Genomic DNA, 17,450 nt, shown 5'->3' with positions numbered 1-17,450 from the left:
TGAGCCCGACCAGGGGCTGCACCTAGGGATTGGGCCTTCCCTCTGCCATCTGGGAGTGGGCCTAAGCCAGCAGGTCATTATCTCCCGAGGGGTCCCAGACTGTGAGACGACACAAGTGGGGTTGAGGGACACCCCCCACCCGCCAGTGCACAAATTTTTGTGCATCAGGCCTCTAGTTTAATAAATAAGTGGCTTATGGATGAAAACAGTTATTGACTATCCAAATAAAGAGAGATAGTATATGTCGGATCTTTAAAGGTTCCAAAATCTCTCGTTGACTCCATTTCTTAGTAATATTTGCAATGAAAAACTTCAGCAGTGTACAAGTGCATACAAATTCAGAGACTACAATTTTGCCACGAGAATGAACATGCTAAATCAGGATAAAGTAAATGGGAATTGAGTACTAGTCAAATCAATTTCTAACTCAGTTTTTCTTATCTGAGGCTCAGAAATAAAAGCCAAATTAGAGAACTGAGTGATTACTATAAATTCTTTTTTATCCTGCACAGATTTTCTACAGAAGTCTGAGGGATGAGAAAGTTGCAGTAGCAGTGGTCAGCAAACTCATTAGTCAACAGAGCCAAATGTCAACAGTACAACGATTGAAATTTCTTTTGAGAGCCAAATTTTTTAAACTTAAACTATATAGGTAGGTAAATTGTTATTAACTTAATTAGGGTATTCCTAAGGCTTAGGAAGAGCCACACTCAAGAGGCCAAAGAGCCGCATGTGGCTCACGAGCTGCCTTTTGCTAACCACGGCCTTATAGTGTCTGTTACAAAACATCTCCTGGCAGCTGAAATCAAATGAGTCAAACCCTGATGGAGGGAATCCTACAGAGGCTTCAGACATGCTATTCGTGTAATACTCACAAAATGCTTAAATATAAATGGAATATACTTAATTCCATTATATTTGGTCCTGCACATTCAGACTCAGCATTAATGCTCATTGTGTATATTTTGACGTATGTTTGGAGCCATATCCTTTGGTCTGGTAAACCTACTTCACTTAAAACTGCTGAGTATGCATTGAATATATATATTTGTCTGTGACCATCCATGGTGCCTTAGTTTACCCATCTTCCCTGAGTAATATAGTCCATTTTTTAACTTTTCTGTTTATTGCCCTTTAAAAAAACCAGAGTGCTAGTTTCAAGGTCTGTATAGGAATAGGTTGTATTCTAGTGTGTATATTTGCAAAATTAGAATCTGCTGTTTTAAGAGATGTAGTGGTATTTAATGATGCTTAGAGACGTGAATGTTAAATTTTAGTTGGGACGAAGTCAAAAACTGCCTTTCCGCCCATTTACCATAAGAGGGAGATATTCATGAAACGTACTGTTTTCATTGCTTAGATTGTGAGCATATATGTGAAACAATGACTAATTTAGTATTTAAGAAGTAATATCTGGAGATGATATATCATAGAATTGTATACTTGAAACGTATTTAATTTTATCAACCAATGTCAGCTCAATAAATTTAATTGAAAAAAAAAGTAATTTCCATATATATTTGTTTATACTGACTAGTGAGATAAAACATATTTTCTGAAATGTAAGAAATTTGGGGATTGGTGCAATAAATGCATTGTTTAATTGCATATGATTAGGTGTTTTTCTACTACTAGGTCAGTACCTGCTTTGTAATGCGTTTGACACCTATCCTTAGCATGACACGTCTTGCCCACACTGATCAGGCCCCTGCTTATTTCTCCAGGCTCATTTCTTACACTTTCTCCTCCCATTCAACTACTGTCAGTGTCATGGCTCTCTTATATGTTTGAGTCTGACCACATTGTGTCTTCCTTCTGAAATTCTCCTCCTCTTGCCTTCCTGAGCCTCATGAAGTCTTTCCTGTGAAGTTTTACTCTTGCAGTGAAGCCTCTGCTGGTTGGCCTGTGTCCCATCTTAATGGAATGACCATGCCCTTCTTTGTGTTTTCCTTACCAGTAAGTAAATGTCCCTTGAGTGAATGAATAAATATAAAAATATGTCATATTTGGGAGATATCACACACTTATAATATTTTAAAAAGTCCATATCCCCGATAAATTGGGTTTTTAGCAATATCAATGCCTGCTTCCAGGAAAAGAGTGGACCTTGACAATTTTTCAAGAATTTGAATATCTTTCATATGATAGAACCATGAATTGCACTGTAGAGATTCAAAATAAATATAAGACATGATGCTTATGCCTAAAAAATTAAAAATGTAATTGGGGAGACTATACTTGAAGTGCCGTTTGTTGTCACATAATATCAACACTATAATGGGGTTTTAAAATATATTCCTATAAAATTTTGAATTAATATACTCCAAAGTATATTAAGGGATTTTTCTGGGTCAGAGAATCAGTAATTTTGGTTTGTTTTTTCTCTGTAATTTCCTAATTGTAAATTGTGTGGGTTTTTTTTGTTTTTGTTTCATTAAGCATAAATTATTTTGTAATAATACTAGTAAGATAAAAAGTGTTCTGTCACCCTAGCTGGTTTGGCTCAGTGGATAGAGTGTCGGCCTGCGGACTGAGGGGTCCCAGGTTCGATACTGGTCAAGTGCATGTACCTTGGTTGTGGACACATCCCCAGTAGGAGGTGTGCAGGAGGCAGCTGATCGATGTTTCTCTCTCATCGATGTTTCTAACTCTCTTTCCCTCTCCCTTCCTCTCTGTAAAAAATCAATAAAATATATTTTAAAAAATGTGTTCTGTCTGACAAAAAATGTAAAAGGAGCTAGAAACATTAATAGGTTAGTAATGCAAGTTTGGAATTGAAAAACATAAATTGATAATATTTGAAAAGGTAATTTGGTAATATATCAAAGCATATAAGAATTAGATAATACCCTTTGACACAAATACAATAATTAATAAAAAATAACTCCTCACAAATATACTGAAAGTTATAAAAACAGAAGAATATCCATTGCAATGTTATTCACAATAATTTAAGAAACAGATGCAAGACAAATGCCCCAAAATAAGTGAACAATTTAGTTAATTATAATATACTAGAGGCCTGGTGCACGAAATTCGTGCATGGGTGTAGTCCCTAGGCCTGGCCGATGATTGAAGCATGAGCATCTGGCACGGAAGGGCAGGTCCCAGCTGATCTCTGGACCCTGGGCAGCACCTGGGCCCCCGGATTCCCGTATGCCCCCCTCCACCTGAGTCACAGCGCCGAGTCCCCATGCGGAGATGCAGTGAGCATGGCCAGACACCACGGGCAGGGCACAGTGTGGGCCTCTGGACCACCCAGCGGTGCTGCACAGAAGCCAGGTGGGCAGCACACTCTCTCCAGGCTGGCCTCGCAGACCAGCTCCTGCACAAACCCACGGGGAGCCCAACAGGCCCCTGAAGTCCCAGCAGCTGCAGCCCAGCTCACCCAGAAGAAGCCACACGGGTGCAGGGCCATCTCTTCTTGGGTACCCAGCACCTGAGCTCAGGGGCTTCCCCAGCGTGAGAGCACTGGCATCCTGGGGAAGGGTAGCAGGGGGAGAGAGAGCGAGCTCAGCAGACACCCCGCATTCTCACTGCACCTCCGTCCCAGTCACTCCCACCCCCAGGTAGCTGGCGAGAGGTCGCAGCGTGTCACTGATACCTGCCATGTTTCACGCCGCCCCCTGGTGGTCAGCGCATGTCATAGTGAGCGGTCGAACTCCCAGTCTCCTGGTCAAACACCTGGTCGAACGACCAACAGAGGGGACAATTTGCATATTAGGCTTTTATCATATAATATCATTTTAGTGAACTTAATCTGTATTCATTAAAGTAATGTAAACTATAGAAACAAAGACAAACATTATACACACTGTTAAAATAAAAACATTTATTATAATCTATGGCTGCAATGATATAAAATATGTTTATAAAGATGATAAAAATATGCAAAATTCGATATTTATAAAGTTACAGAAAGGTGCTATGTGTTGTTTCTGTTTTTAAAACTTTTATTTTAATGTCATAGTTTTGTTGTTACTGTTTTATATTTTAAACAATAAACAATAATTTTAAATAGAAAGTGAAGGAATCTACATGATGCAAGTAAATAATTTTCTGTTATATGTTGTTTTAAGTGATATTTTCAAATTCCTATGTTATGAGCATGTTATTTAGTGCATCAATCAATGCCATGTAGCCACTAAATACTAAGTTTAATATCATATTTTGTGATATTGCCTTGTACACAGTGTTATATAGTATTTAGAGGATTCAACTTTATGTTTATATCAAGGCCACCTATCAGACACTAAATGAATATATTCTGTTTGACAAACGTTTTCAAATATAACTACCAATAAATTTTACTAGGATAGTTGTCTTGTTCCCACTCTAAATCTTACAGCATTACCTCCTTTAACTTCATCTTATTTCCTGGTTTATTAAATCTCAATCCATAATCGAATTTAGGTGACTCCCCTGGTTAAAAATGCACTCATTCCTTATGTTGTCTGGCTATTGTTTTGGTTATCTCCCAAGTTTACTTATAAAAATAAAGGATCATTTGGCTAGCCCTAACCGGTTTGGCTCAGTGGATAGAGCGTCAGCCTGGGGACTGAAGGGTCCCAGGTTCGATTCCGGTCAAGGGCATGTACCTTGGTTGCGGTCACATCCCCAGTGGGGAGTGTGCAGGAGGCAGCTGATCGATGTTTCTCTCTCATCGATGTTTCTAACTCTCTATCCTTCTCCCTTCCTCTCTGTGAAAAATCAATAAAATGTATAAAAAAAAAAAAAAGGATCATTTGGCTATTTTTGAATAAAGTGAGAAAAGTCGCAGAAACACTTCAAGGAAAGCGGAACTGAGAACCTGGTTGCTCCAAATGTTTCCTTGCAGAGCATGTGCCATCTAACACCAGATGGATAAAGCTGGACAGGACGGCAGATGAGGGGAATCCCCCAGCGGAGAACCGTTTCCCTGCTCTCACAGAGCAGGTGTACGGAAGACAGAAGAGATCAGAACTTGTTAGCAGGGCAAGCCAAAAAATTCAGGAATGTGCAAATTGAACAGGTGAAAATGTAACTGGTGATAATTGAAAGCTAATTATCGTCAGCTAGCAATTGGCAACCAGGTGCTTGGAGTCACCTAAAAGGCAAAGCAGGGAGGACTGTGAAGATATTTGCTTTTGGCACAGATGAGATTAATGAGTTTCCTGACTGAGGCTTCAGTATAGGAAAATGATTAGTCTGTTTATTGCTGCTGTGTTTTAGTCTGCCTAGGAGCCAACCAGGAAATAGCAAGGGTTGCAAAGCAAAGTAATTATGGCTTGTAAGAAGTGCCTTATTATTTTTCTAAATTGGTTTTTCCCAAGTGAATAAAGGCAGAACTATTCTAACCGCCAAAGTCATGTCTACTGGCTAAAAGCCATCGTGGAGTATGGTGTCTTTACTTTTTTAAAGCAGGGCTAAACACAAAATATTCCAGGTAAAGAAATGGCTTCAGGTCTATTAATACATATTACATATTCCTTAAAGGCATTTTTTCTTTTAGAATCTACCTTCCCTCTGAGATTCCACAGTCTGCTCCATGCTTCTAGAAGTGAACAAAAAGTTCTAGTTTTGCAGAAGTGTAATAGGTTTCTTTTTCTAGATGTTTAGGTGGGGTTTTTTTGTTCTATTTTGTTGTATTGGAAATTCAGCGCAGCGAGCTAAACAGGAGATGTCATAATCAAAGAGCAAATTTAGAGTCTTTATTTCAAAAGCCCGCGGCTCCGGGAGGACCTGGGTCTCCCAAATTCTCTCGGCCCAGAATGAACCTAGGGGTTAGCTTCTAAAGGCAAACAACAACAAAAAACTATGTGCTGGAATGGGGGCAGTGTGCTTAGCAGATATCTTGCAGAAAGCTTGTAGCCTTGAGCACAGCTCAGATAACCAGAAGACACCTGGCATGGGAGGAACCAAAGACGGACCAGACCCCATAGCTGGCAGAGTGGCTTTCAGGACCAGGTCATTAAGAGGGGGCAGTGACTAGGCTAAAAAGAATGTGCATTAGGTTACTGGCACAAATTCAGATTGCTAGCCCTTCCCCCAAAATGTCTCCTTTTCCCCACTATTCGATCAAGCGTGCTTACAGAAGCTAGAAATAGCAGTGTTACTTCTATCAGGGAGGCTATCTGGTTTAGTTACTTCCTGGAATTAATAGAACAAAGGACCATCTGTGTTTAGCAGAAAATTTTAAATAGCAGTTCTTACAAAATGGAGGTTACAGGAATAATGGAGGTTACAGGATGGAGTCAGTCCTTTCAAGGCCCATTGTTCAATTTAAGACACCTATGTATACACAAAGACCATAAATATGCTATCTTTTTTACTTCCCATATTTTTATCTATAGTCTTCTTGAAGTGGTTTTCGTATATATGACATAGGACTTACAATTCATTTTTTAAAAATCTTTATTGTTGAAAGCTTTACTTATGTCCTCTTTCTTGTCTCCCATTGATTCCTTACAGCCTGCCCTCCCATCGCCCCAGGCCTTCACCACTCTATTGTCTGTGTCCATGGGTTATGCATATATGCATACAAGCTCTTTGGTTGATCTCCTCCCTCCCCCATCAATTCATTTTTTTATGTAGATTTTCAGTTGATTCAGCGGCACTTATTGAAAAGCCTATATTTTTCTGCTGTCCTGAAATTCTGCCTTTGTCATTAAATCAAGTGTTTGCATCTGTGTGGTTCTTCATCCTGACTAGCTTTTCTAATAAATTGACCTATTTTTCTGCCCTTGAACAATTAATATATTTGAGTAATTTATGTTTTTATATCTTGTAGTGTAAGTTACAGCTTTAATCTTTTCTTCCATTTTGCCTTGGCTATCTTCAAGTGTATATTAATTACCATATGAACTTCAAGCTAGATCTTGTTAATTTGACAAAAAAACAAAAACCCTGATATTTTTATTAGGATTGCATTAAATCTATGAATCAATTTAAGGAGAAATGACATTTGTACAATCTACTATTTCCAAGAATCTACTATTTCCCTCCATTTTACTGTTTTAATGTCGAGTCTACATTAAAAATAATTTTTGTTTTCACTTTTATTTTTTGTATACTCAAATTAGAAAAATTTTCTTTCCTAATTTTCTAAAAGTTATTATAAACAAACAAATTATCAAATGACTGTCCTGGATCTATTATTTTCTTGATGTACTGATTATATTAAATTAATTAACTATCAAAACTTAGCCTTTCTATATGTAGCATTATGCAGTCAATTGAGTAAATTTTCTGGAGAAGTTTTATAAAACTGTATTAGAGAGAAACACTTGGAAGCAAGATCTCAACAGACTGAGATAAATGCTTCAGAGAATAAATTTATATATTTATTTATATTTTTAAAAAATCTTTGTTGAAAGTATTACAGATGTGGCCTTTTCCACTCATTGGCCCCTTATTGCCCCCTCACCTCACACACACCCCTACACCCCTATTGTCTGTGTCCATATGTTATGCATATATGAATACAAGTTCTTTGGTTGACCTCTTCCCACCTGCCTTCCCTCTGATATTCAACAGTCTGTTCTGTGCTTCTGTGTCTCTGGATCTCTTTTATTCAACAGTTTATTTTGTTCAACAGATTTTCCAAGTGTCCTTGAAAAACATGCTTGTTTTACAACTAGTAGTTGCAAAACATAACATACACACACATATGTTTTTGTGTTTTGGTGTGTATTTATGTAATATGTAATTATATATTTTATATAATATATACAGATAACTTGTATCTCCACATGTTATTGCTTCATATGCTTTTAAAATATGTTAATAGGTACACAAATATAGAATAACTAGAGGCCCAATGGAAAAAATTCATTCAAGAGTAGGCTTTCCTTCCCCCGGCTGCCAGCACCACCTTCCCTCTGGCACCCTGGACCCGGGCTTCCCTCAAAGCCCCAGCTTCATCCGGAAGGAAGTCTGATCTAATTAGCATATTATGCTTTTATTATTATAGATAGATATGTCTTCCTGAGACATTAACCTTTCTTTTACTATAAATTATATCTCTATCTCTAGAATGTATCTTAGCTTAAAAATCTACTTTTTATAATACTGGATTACAATATTAACCTTTTTAGATTACTATATCTTACATTTTGCTTCCAACTTTCCATGACTTTAAATTTCAGCTATCCCTCTCGTAAGCAACATCTAAGTGATTTTAATATTTTCATTTATTCTTGCAATAATTTTCACTTGTAGTATTAGTCCATTTAGTAGTACATTTGATGCAATTATTGGTAATATAAGTTTTAAATATTACTACTTCACAAATGCACACACTCACAAACACATCAGAATGTATACATATGTAAACTCCACAAGATATTATTTTTAGTATTCTGATCATTCACTATTTAACTTTATCCATATATTTACTCTTTCTGATCACAAGTACTACTAGTATGTGATTTGGTACATCTCCCAATGGCTTCAGATTATTTTTTAATAGAGTGTTACTAATTGTTCTGCCTGGGGAGTTTGTTGTTATGCAAGAAAGTTCACCAAAGCTGGTCAACTGAACAGAAATTTAGGAACTATGAGTCAAAACCAGGGCTCACTCTAGAAGAAAGAAATAGTGGTAATTAAAAAAGGGGGGAGGGGGCTTCATTAAATATGGAAAAGAGTTCATGGTCGAGCAGAGAATTTTAAAGCAGTGTATTGCTTACAATTCAAATCAATTTCTGACCCAAATTAGAAGATCTCACAAACTGGAATTTATATAAAACTGTGGACACACTATGCTAGAGTTTTTTTAGAACTTTATTCTATTTTAACTTAAAAACTCATTTGTCCTAATTTAATACTGTGTGTGAAAACTCTGTTGTGCTACCGTTTGAAATTTTCAATTGCTTATGAACATGCTTCTGTACTCCCAGACACCTTCATATAGCACATATCAAATTGTTAATGTTTGTTTATTTGCTAGTCTTCCCTACTAGACCGCAAGCCCATCAGAATGGAGAGAGAACTTGGCTACAGATCTCATATCCCCAACACTTAGTACAGTACAGTAGGACCTTCATAAATATTCATTCATTGATTTTAAATATTTTGTGCTAAATTATCAAATATTTTCAAGTCATTTATTCATTTATTCAATGCTACCTGTTAAGTATTTGACAGTGAGTATGAACAATTCCTTTGAGAAGATACATTCCAAAAGATTATTTGTTGATGTTTTTGTGGTGGAGATTTGATCATGCTTAATTGTCATTCTGAATAACCTAAGAGGGAGATTATTTAAAAAGAATAAAAAAGAAGAATTCAGTTTCTAAGAAGACAAAGTTTCTTTAGTTGTAACCAGGAGCACCTGGATTGCTAGCTCTTCCACTGTAATAGGAGAGGTAATGTGTAGAAGGACAAGCTACGTTTGAGAATGGGTTCTCTTTTGTCTATCCCTATCCTTTTTTGTATCTGTAAATAGAAAGTAAAATAATATGCTGACACTTAGGGAAGTGAGACAGTAGACCTTAGAAATTTTAAATTGAGAAGAGTGAGATCCTTTGAAATATCAATGTGAAGAGTGAGAGGGTTGGCCAGAGAAATGTACCAAGATTGCTGAATAATACTTAGAGTCAACCTGAACTTAAGTCATGACTTTATAGAAGCAGCAGTCTGTTTGATGGCAATATTTTCTCTTTGTGCTCCTGAGCACTAGTACAAATCAAGCAGATAGTTGGGTTCATCTGGGAATGAGTCTCCAGAGAGGTGTGACAAAAGGAAAGGGAATTATGAAATAAGTGAGAGATTTTTTATGTGATAGGCCTTGGGATTTGAATTGAGGATGAAGGTAGTGAAGAAAGGAGGGAGCTAGGGAGCTGGGAAATGAAGCAGGGGATGGAAGGGCTGAAAAGACCTAAGAGAGGTGTTACTGAACAAATATATTGGAAAAAGAGCAGATCTGGATCAGAAAGTTGTACTATTGAATTAGCAGTTTTAGGATACAGCATTTACGGGGCAAGATATGACTATGGAAGTATGTTGTTGTCATGAAGAGGAAAAAAAACAACACAGAAAATGTGGTCAATGAATTGACCAGTGAAAGATAGTGATCTACTTCCATATAGATTATAAAAACATTCAAGATGATGGAGCTCCTTTGGTTCAAAGAAATGGGTCAATCAGCCTCACTCTAGAATTCTTTAATGCTTCAGACATAACTCTGTATGAGGTAGGGAACCCCAAGCATCAAGAGTTTGAAAAACATTGATGTAAGTTAGTGAATGGTCTCTTTAAAAAAATTAAATTATCTCTCATTTTTCTGCGGTGTCAAAGCAGACAACTGTAAAATGGAGAGAGTATCATTTAGGGAAGGTAGTTTCTGAAATGAGACCATTCGTCAAAACACACTTATATAAACACAATGAAAACTAGTTTGTATACTTTCACTGTTGAACCAATACTTCAGCATCAAAATGGTTGTGCCTGCCCAGCAGCTCCATTGCTATTTCACCCGAAGCTAAAGTGGTGTGAGTAGAAGACCATTATTCTTTACCCCCAGTTATAATCCTGGATCACCCCAAGGGAAAGGGAAATGTTCTTGTACCTATAATCCTCATCCTTACACACATACTAAAAGTAGGACAAAATTCTAGAAAGCTTTTATCCACAGAAAAAGGCATGGAGGGTGACATTTTACACGATTTGTTTCTAGGGACACTTACATCCTTATTTTTAAGGAAGCAAAGCAGTATAGAGAAAAGAATAAAACAGCACAAATAGAAACAAGACAAATAACCACTTCTGAATTGCTAGCAGAGGGTGAGGAGAGGTTAAGTACCAAACAGTTTTCAAAAAAGATTCATAGAACTAATTCAGCTTGTTCTTCTTTGGCAGGAGAAAATTCAGGCCCTTGTAAACACTCCAACACTTTGGGAAGAAGAGTGAGTCCTCTTGCCCTGCAGAAAGTAGGTCACACATATGCCAGGTAGTGTTGGATTATTTAAGGGATCATTATTTTCTTCATGAGTTTCCCCTTAGACCTTTGTTCTCTACCTTTCCCTTATTCATGTCCATGGTTTGGTCATTCCACTGCTCATTAGCATCTAAATTAAAGAGTCGGAACTTAGGTTAAGTTGAGATTTGTTAGATGCTCTTAGAGGGGGATAGAGGTGGGAGAGTAGCGGCAGGTTCAGGAATAAGGTTCATTTATACCAATTATTTTCTTCCTGCCCTACATTTCATTCTTGGAGATACTCTCCATTCTCTCTTCTAAGGCATCATGCTCTATGCTCCCACTGAGTGGGCACTGGTCCATGTAACCTAGTACCCTAACCTTAAATGATGGGAGTGGTAGAACAGTCAACTCAAGATGAACCTGTTAGCCATTTTTCTTTAGGTTGGGATGCAAGAGATTGCCTCTAGTCCAGATTGGGACTTCCAGTTCACACCTAAACAGAGCCAATATTTAGACACAGAAGAATTGAAACAGACACATGGTGAGGAGCAGCTAAGAGACCATAGAGTCCTAAGGAAGAATCAGCACAATTAACTTTCCAATTCCTGGTTCTTGTAGCTCGCAGTGTCTGCCACTAATTCCTGACCCTGAATTTGCAGTCTGACTCCAGAATGTTTCAAAACACACACACACACACACACACACACACACACACACACCTCCTACCGTCTCTCTTTACTTTTAAATTGAGTTCTGTTCCTTATATCTAAGGAACACTTGGTATCCTAAAATTCATTACTGGAATACTAAAATAACTTGAGGCACAAGCAGAATTAACATTTTTTAAAAAGTAAATTATTGCTTGTATAAGGAAATGACATTGTATCGTATGTAAATTAAAAGGTCACTAACTGCAGGGATCGGGCCATAAACTGGCAGTCGGACATACCTCTCACAATTTGAGACCACCTGCTCTTAACCGCTTGCCTGCCTGCCTCCCTGATCACCCCTAACCACTCTCCTGCCTGCCAGATTGCCCCTAACCACCTCTGCCTTGGCCCCCACACCCAGGACCCAGGCTTCCCTCCCTCTGCCTGGCCACAGGCACCTGGGATCCCGGGCGGAACCGCCCAGCCCTGGCTTTGTCAGGAAGGATGTCTCGAATAATGTCCAGAAGACATCCAGTCTATCTGGTCTAATTGGCATATCACCCTTTTATTAGTAGATAGATAGTTAGATAGATAGATAGATAGATAGATAGATAGATAGGTAGGTAGATAGATATGGAAGGATGAAAAATATATTAAAGGTGTAAGAAACTGACAGGCCTATGAGGAATGAATTGGGGGGAAATGTCTGAGCAATTGATTAATAAAGTTGATAGACTTTCAGCACAAGGTATCTTTAGTTTTGATTCCATAATCAGCTGCATGTTTCACTTTGGGGAAAATTACATTATGGAAAGACATAAAACTGGAAATACATAAAAGAGATAAACGATTGAAGAAGTAAAACAAGTCTATCAAATGCAGGAGAGGAGGCATTTTTACCTTCCAGAGTAAGACCTGGATCCCAGGGGCATCCATGTTCTTGCCTCAGCACAAACAGAGTCACCACTCTTTCCTTGAACAAGCAGAGAAAATCTCTGACCTTTGGCTCTATGTGGTAAATTATTCTAATTTTAAAAAAGGAATGTTACCTGGGACTACTAGCACTATAGTATGCTTGTCTGTCTAATTGCAGCATTCTTCTCTAATGCCACCGCTGCTCAACTACCAAGCCCCACAAATTCCTCCATCACTGAGTTCTATGAGTTGTATAATCAATCTCTCTCTCTCTCTCTCTCTCTCTCTCTCTCTCTCTCACACACACACACACACACACACAAGCGCGCGCTCACACACACACACACACACACACACACACACACAACCACTACCACCTAATGATGTGTTTAATGCCACCTACCCTAACTATAACTATGTGCTGGATAGGGTCCAACCAGTGAGATCTTTAAATAAGATTTATCAATGACCCTCACTGCCTACAGGATAAAACCTCAACTCTTTAGCCTAGAATACAAGGTTCCTTGTGATATGGCCCTTCCCACTTTTGAGCCTCATCCCATGCCAATCCCTCTCACTCTAGCCTTGTTCTTACTCAATGTGTTTCTTTCTCACCTTTCCCATGGCACATATTGTACATTCTACCTGGAATATCTTATCCCTTCAGCTCACCAGACCTGACTATCAGTCACTTCTAAAAACTCAATTCAGATTCACTTCCTCTGGAAATATTCACACGTTGCCATTCCCTCCCTACTCTAAGACTGGGCAAGGCATAATTGCCTATTTATGGTACTTTTTCCTCTACTTGACTGTAACCTCTTTAGGAAAGGGAGTATGACTTGCTTCCTATCTTCCCAACATCTACCATAATGTCTAACCCATAATATAAGATCAATACATGTCAGTTTAATAGATATTAAATTAATTTTTGTTTGATTTTGATAGCTGATACCTCTAACAAGCTCACTTTGGGTCTCCTATAGATTAAAACTTAACTAAAAGCTGTTTGGGTCTCACTTTTAAGTTGACTTCTTTTATAGGATTATTTTTAGAAAGAAAGTTTATTATTGATATTAATTTCCACAGTCCAGCCATTCATCTGAACTTTATTCTAGAACAAATGGTCTTTGTGTACAAATGAAATTATTAAAATATTAACATTTTAAAACTACTGCTAAGAAAAGGTAATTCTATATAGGAAAAATATCGAAATTTATTAGCTTTATAATTATAACATTTTAATTAGCAGCAGAAGTAAAAAGGCAAAGCCCATTTTATTTTGCTCATCTCATCAGATGCTCTTACTCTTTCAGAGAGGCAGTTTGGGTTGCATTTGCATACCCTGTCAGGTGTCTAAAACCCAAGTCATTACAGAGATTTGCTAATCTTGGGAAATTCTGCTGCTCATCTGTAATAAGAAGTACTCTCCCAAGAAAAAAAGACTCCCTGGTGGAGTCTTTTTGCAACATTAGATGCAAAGCAAAGCAATTCTGCTCAAGATGGCCTTGAGATGGAGACCATTCATGGATTTTAGCATCCATGAAATTGGAGGAATAAGCATACCTTGAAGATGGTTTTATTTTCTTTTAGCAAGCAGGATAGTGCTTTCTTGCTTTACTGCTTCTTGAAAAGTTTTTGGATCTTCAAATGGCATTAAAAGCTAGAGAATAGAAAACAAAAACTGCAAGCAATTGCCCAGCTAATGTGTGCCTCAGATGCAAAGTTGGGAAAAAGTAGAGCATCTTCAAAGAGGGTAATCAGCTTGTAATGAGTGATAAAAATTCGATTATCTACCAGTGCAAATTTGTGCAACAAATTGCTAACAGCCACGTATGGCCTAGAAACCTATTTGCTAGTTTCAAATCATTTTGACTTTCAAATGAAAAAAATAACCACAAAGACCTCAAACATATTTTGTTCAGGTTTGTTAGCGTCTATCAAATACAGCTTTATTTGCCATTTATGTACTTCAAATTATCTTCAAAATATATCTTTTAAACATAAACCATTTTGGAGTAACAATTTCAAAATATATTCATGGGATAATAATTGATGTTTCTTGAAACAAGAAAATATCAAAATAAACTAGATTTTCATGGTCAAAACATTTCAGAAATCTCTTGAGTAAGCGAAGGTAAACAGGTTTCTTTACTGTTGGATGTCTTAAGGACCTCACTGAACCAATATGCATGTGAATCTCATGACTGAAATGGTTTACCAAACTCATTTGACCATTGAATCTTTTTTAAAGAGCATAACAAGACCACTACTCTACTTTTACCTATTAAAGGCCATATGAAGTACTTGTGACCAAATAGTCATAAAAACATGCAATCTCTGTTACTTCGTTGGATTTTGCTTCTGTATGTCTGTTTTGTTTCACTGCAGTTGCTATACTGCAATGATTCAGGGACAGCCAATTCTCAACATGACATCAAGAGACTTCTAATCATGTGGTCTGACCATTTGGCTTGAAAATAAATGAAATCAGTATGTTAGAGAAAAATACCAAAAATGTTATGAGGTCCATTCTGACCAGCATTTTCACTGTTTAGCTCCATAGCTCATCTCTTGTCCATATCTACTGCCATCTTTTAGCAACCAGACTGTGGAGTAAGTTCTTTCTAGAGAATCATTCTCAATCCAGCCATTCTGTAGATCAAATAAAAATGGGTGTCACTCTCTTTTGGCCCCAAATCTCTAGAACCCCCAAATCTTAAGTCACTTGGTAGCAAAACTCCAACATATCTCGAAGCTGCAAAAAGATAACATTATCATCTTCCCAGAACTGGTAAAGTCCTTGAAATGTTTTTTTCAAAATAATCACTCACTTCTAAAATGGGTACTTAAGTGCAATAAAATTGTCTGTTTGCATTTCCCTGGTTTTGTTGTTTATTTTTTTCTTTGAGGTTTTAATTGCAGAGTAGTTGTAAGTCCAATGAGAACAGGGCTTTTGGAATGTTGTGTTAATCAATGTAACCCTACTGCCTATTACAGTGTCTGATGTACCGCATAAAATATTGTTGAATGAATGAATTACCTTTAGAAAATAAATTTCCCTATCTCTGTGATGATAGAAACCCCTTCTATCTATTATAAGTAAAAGAAAAATGAGAAGTGGCAAGATAATCTGGCCATTCTGATTTTACTCAATATCAGTGGGCTCATTACTGACTTCCTAGGTTAATTCAATAAATTCTACCCTTTACAACTATAAATAATATGTCAACTGGTATCACCTAGCCCTTTGACATGCAAATAAAAGGGATTATTGCAAACCAAATGTAAGGGGTATCTCTCTCAATCTCTCTTGGAATTCTTGGGGGGCCTATATCCCTCCTAGTCATCACTGGCTTCAAGTTATTCTTGCCTCTTAGTTCAGTTTGTCTGTCTGCCCCATATATATTGCCCCTTTCCTTCACTGAGTCACTGCCCTAGGAGAAAGCATCCCGATTCCTTCATTCTGCACAACAACCACTAATGTAAGGTTATGTCTGCAATTGGCTTTTACTAGAGATCTGAGTCAATGGATGAGGTTATATCACAGCAGAATGAACAAACAAGAATTGAATACTTTGTAGTTCAGCTCTGAACATTCTTTGTAGTTCAGCTCTTAATATTCCTTTGGCTATCCCATGACAAGGAAAGTGTAATTGCACATTCTCTTCACAGATTCCTGTGTTCTCATCATGACACCTCTCCTGTCTTGCTACTTACTTCTTATGCAGAGATTTTCCCACACAGCTGTCTGGGAGAATTCAAATGAAAACTTCTCAACCAAACTCATTTTCATACATAATTTTTTCTTATTGAATGGTGTTCTAATTCCAACCCCTCCTCATACTACTTCCCATACCACCTGCAGATAAATGGTGATCCAGGGCTCAAAGGTGAGAGTCGGGTGTGGACTTCTGGGAGCATGAACCTTATTTGAAGATAGATTTTTACCTGCCTTGGGACTGATGGACCCACTGGAAGGACTAAGTCATACTCAAGGTGACATGGACCATTTGAGAGCATCCTTTAAAAGCCCCATTTCTTTTGGAAATATTCCATTTTAAAATCATATTTTTTTTGACACCATCTTTTTCAGCCATGTGTATTTTGTCTTATAAAAGGATACTTAGAAAAAAAACTTTGGAATATGTAGAAAAGTAAAAGAGAAAATACTCATTAGCCCACCTCCAAATAGAACCATACTAATCATTTGAGCATACTTTATTCCATTCTTTTTTCTATACAGGGTTCCTCTATGTGAAGTTGTTAAAACCATTTATATAAATTCATTGATACACCCTTTTTCACCAAAAATATCTTAAGCATTTAAAAAACCATTGTCATAATTTTAATATCTTCACAATTGAAATTAGTATATCTAAAAATATGAACATATTTAAGGCTCATGATATTTATTGCCAATTGCTTCTAAAAAGTTTATATGATTTTTCACATTATGGTGTTTATAACTTTACTACATCAGCTTTTCTGTTGTTTGATCTGAATCAAATATTTGCTGCTGCCAAGGCTGTTGAACTTGAGAATAACAGAGACAACACAAAGTCTTTGAGTTGGCATGGGGTCAGTGAAGGTTTCTGACTATCTTTCATCTTTCCCTGTTTGACTGGGATGATCTGCTCTCTTGGTTATGGAGCAGTCACCTTGCAGACTGTTTCCCTAGTTACTAACAAAAAATTGTGCTTTTAAATGTTGGTCTTTGGGGTTTGTTATTATCTTTGTTAGCTATACAGGGACCATTGTTTTTTGTAACATTTTTCGAATATCAAAATGACACATAGTAACTGTAAAAAATAGAAAGATATAGACAAGTATAAGAAAGAAGTTTTTAATTTTTGATTGTGCAACCAGCTAGCAATGATCTCTAACATTAAGTACATTTCCTTCTGAATGTAATAAAACACACGATGCCACACTCACTGTGTTGCTACCATAACCTCACAACAACCAGGACCGTATTATACAGACAG

This window comes from Myotis yumanensis, unplaced genomic scaffold (assembly GCF_028538775.1).
Source record: "Myotis yumanensis isolate MYYU_CA2020_CCGP unplaced genomic scaffold, mMyoYum1.0.hap1 SCAF_9, whole genome shotgun sequence".
Lineage (NCBI taxonomy): Eukaryota > Metazoa > Chordata > Mammalia > Chiroptera > Vespertilionidae > Myotis > Myotis yumanensis.
Note: the sequence above shows the minus strand (reverse complement) of the source record.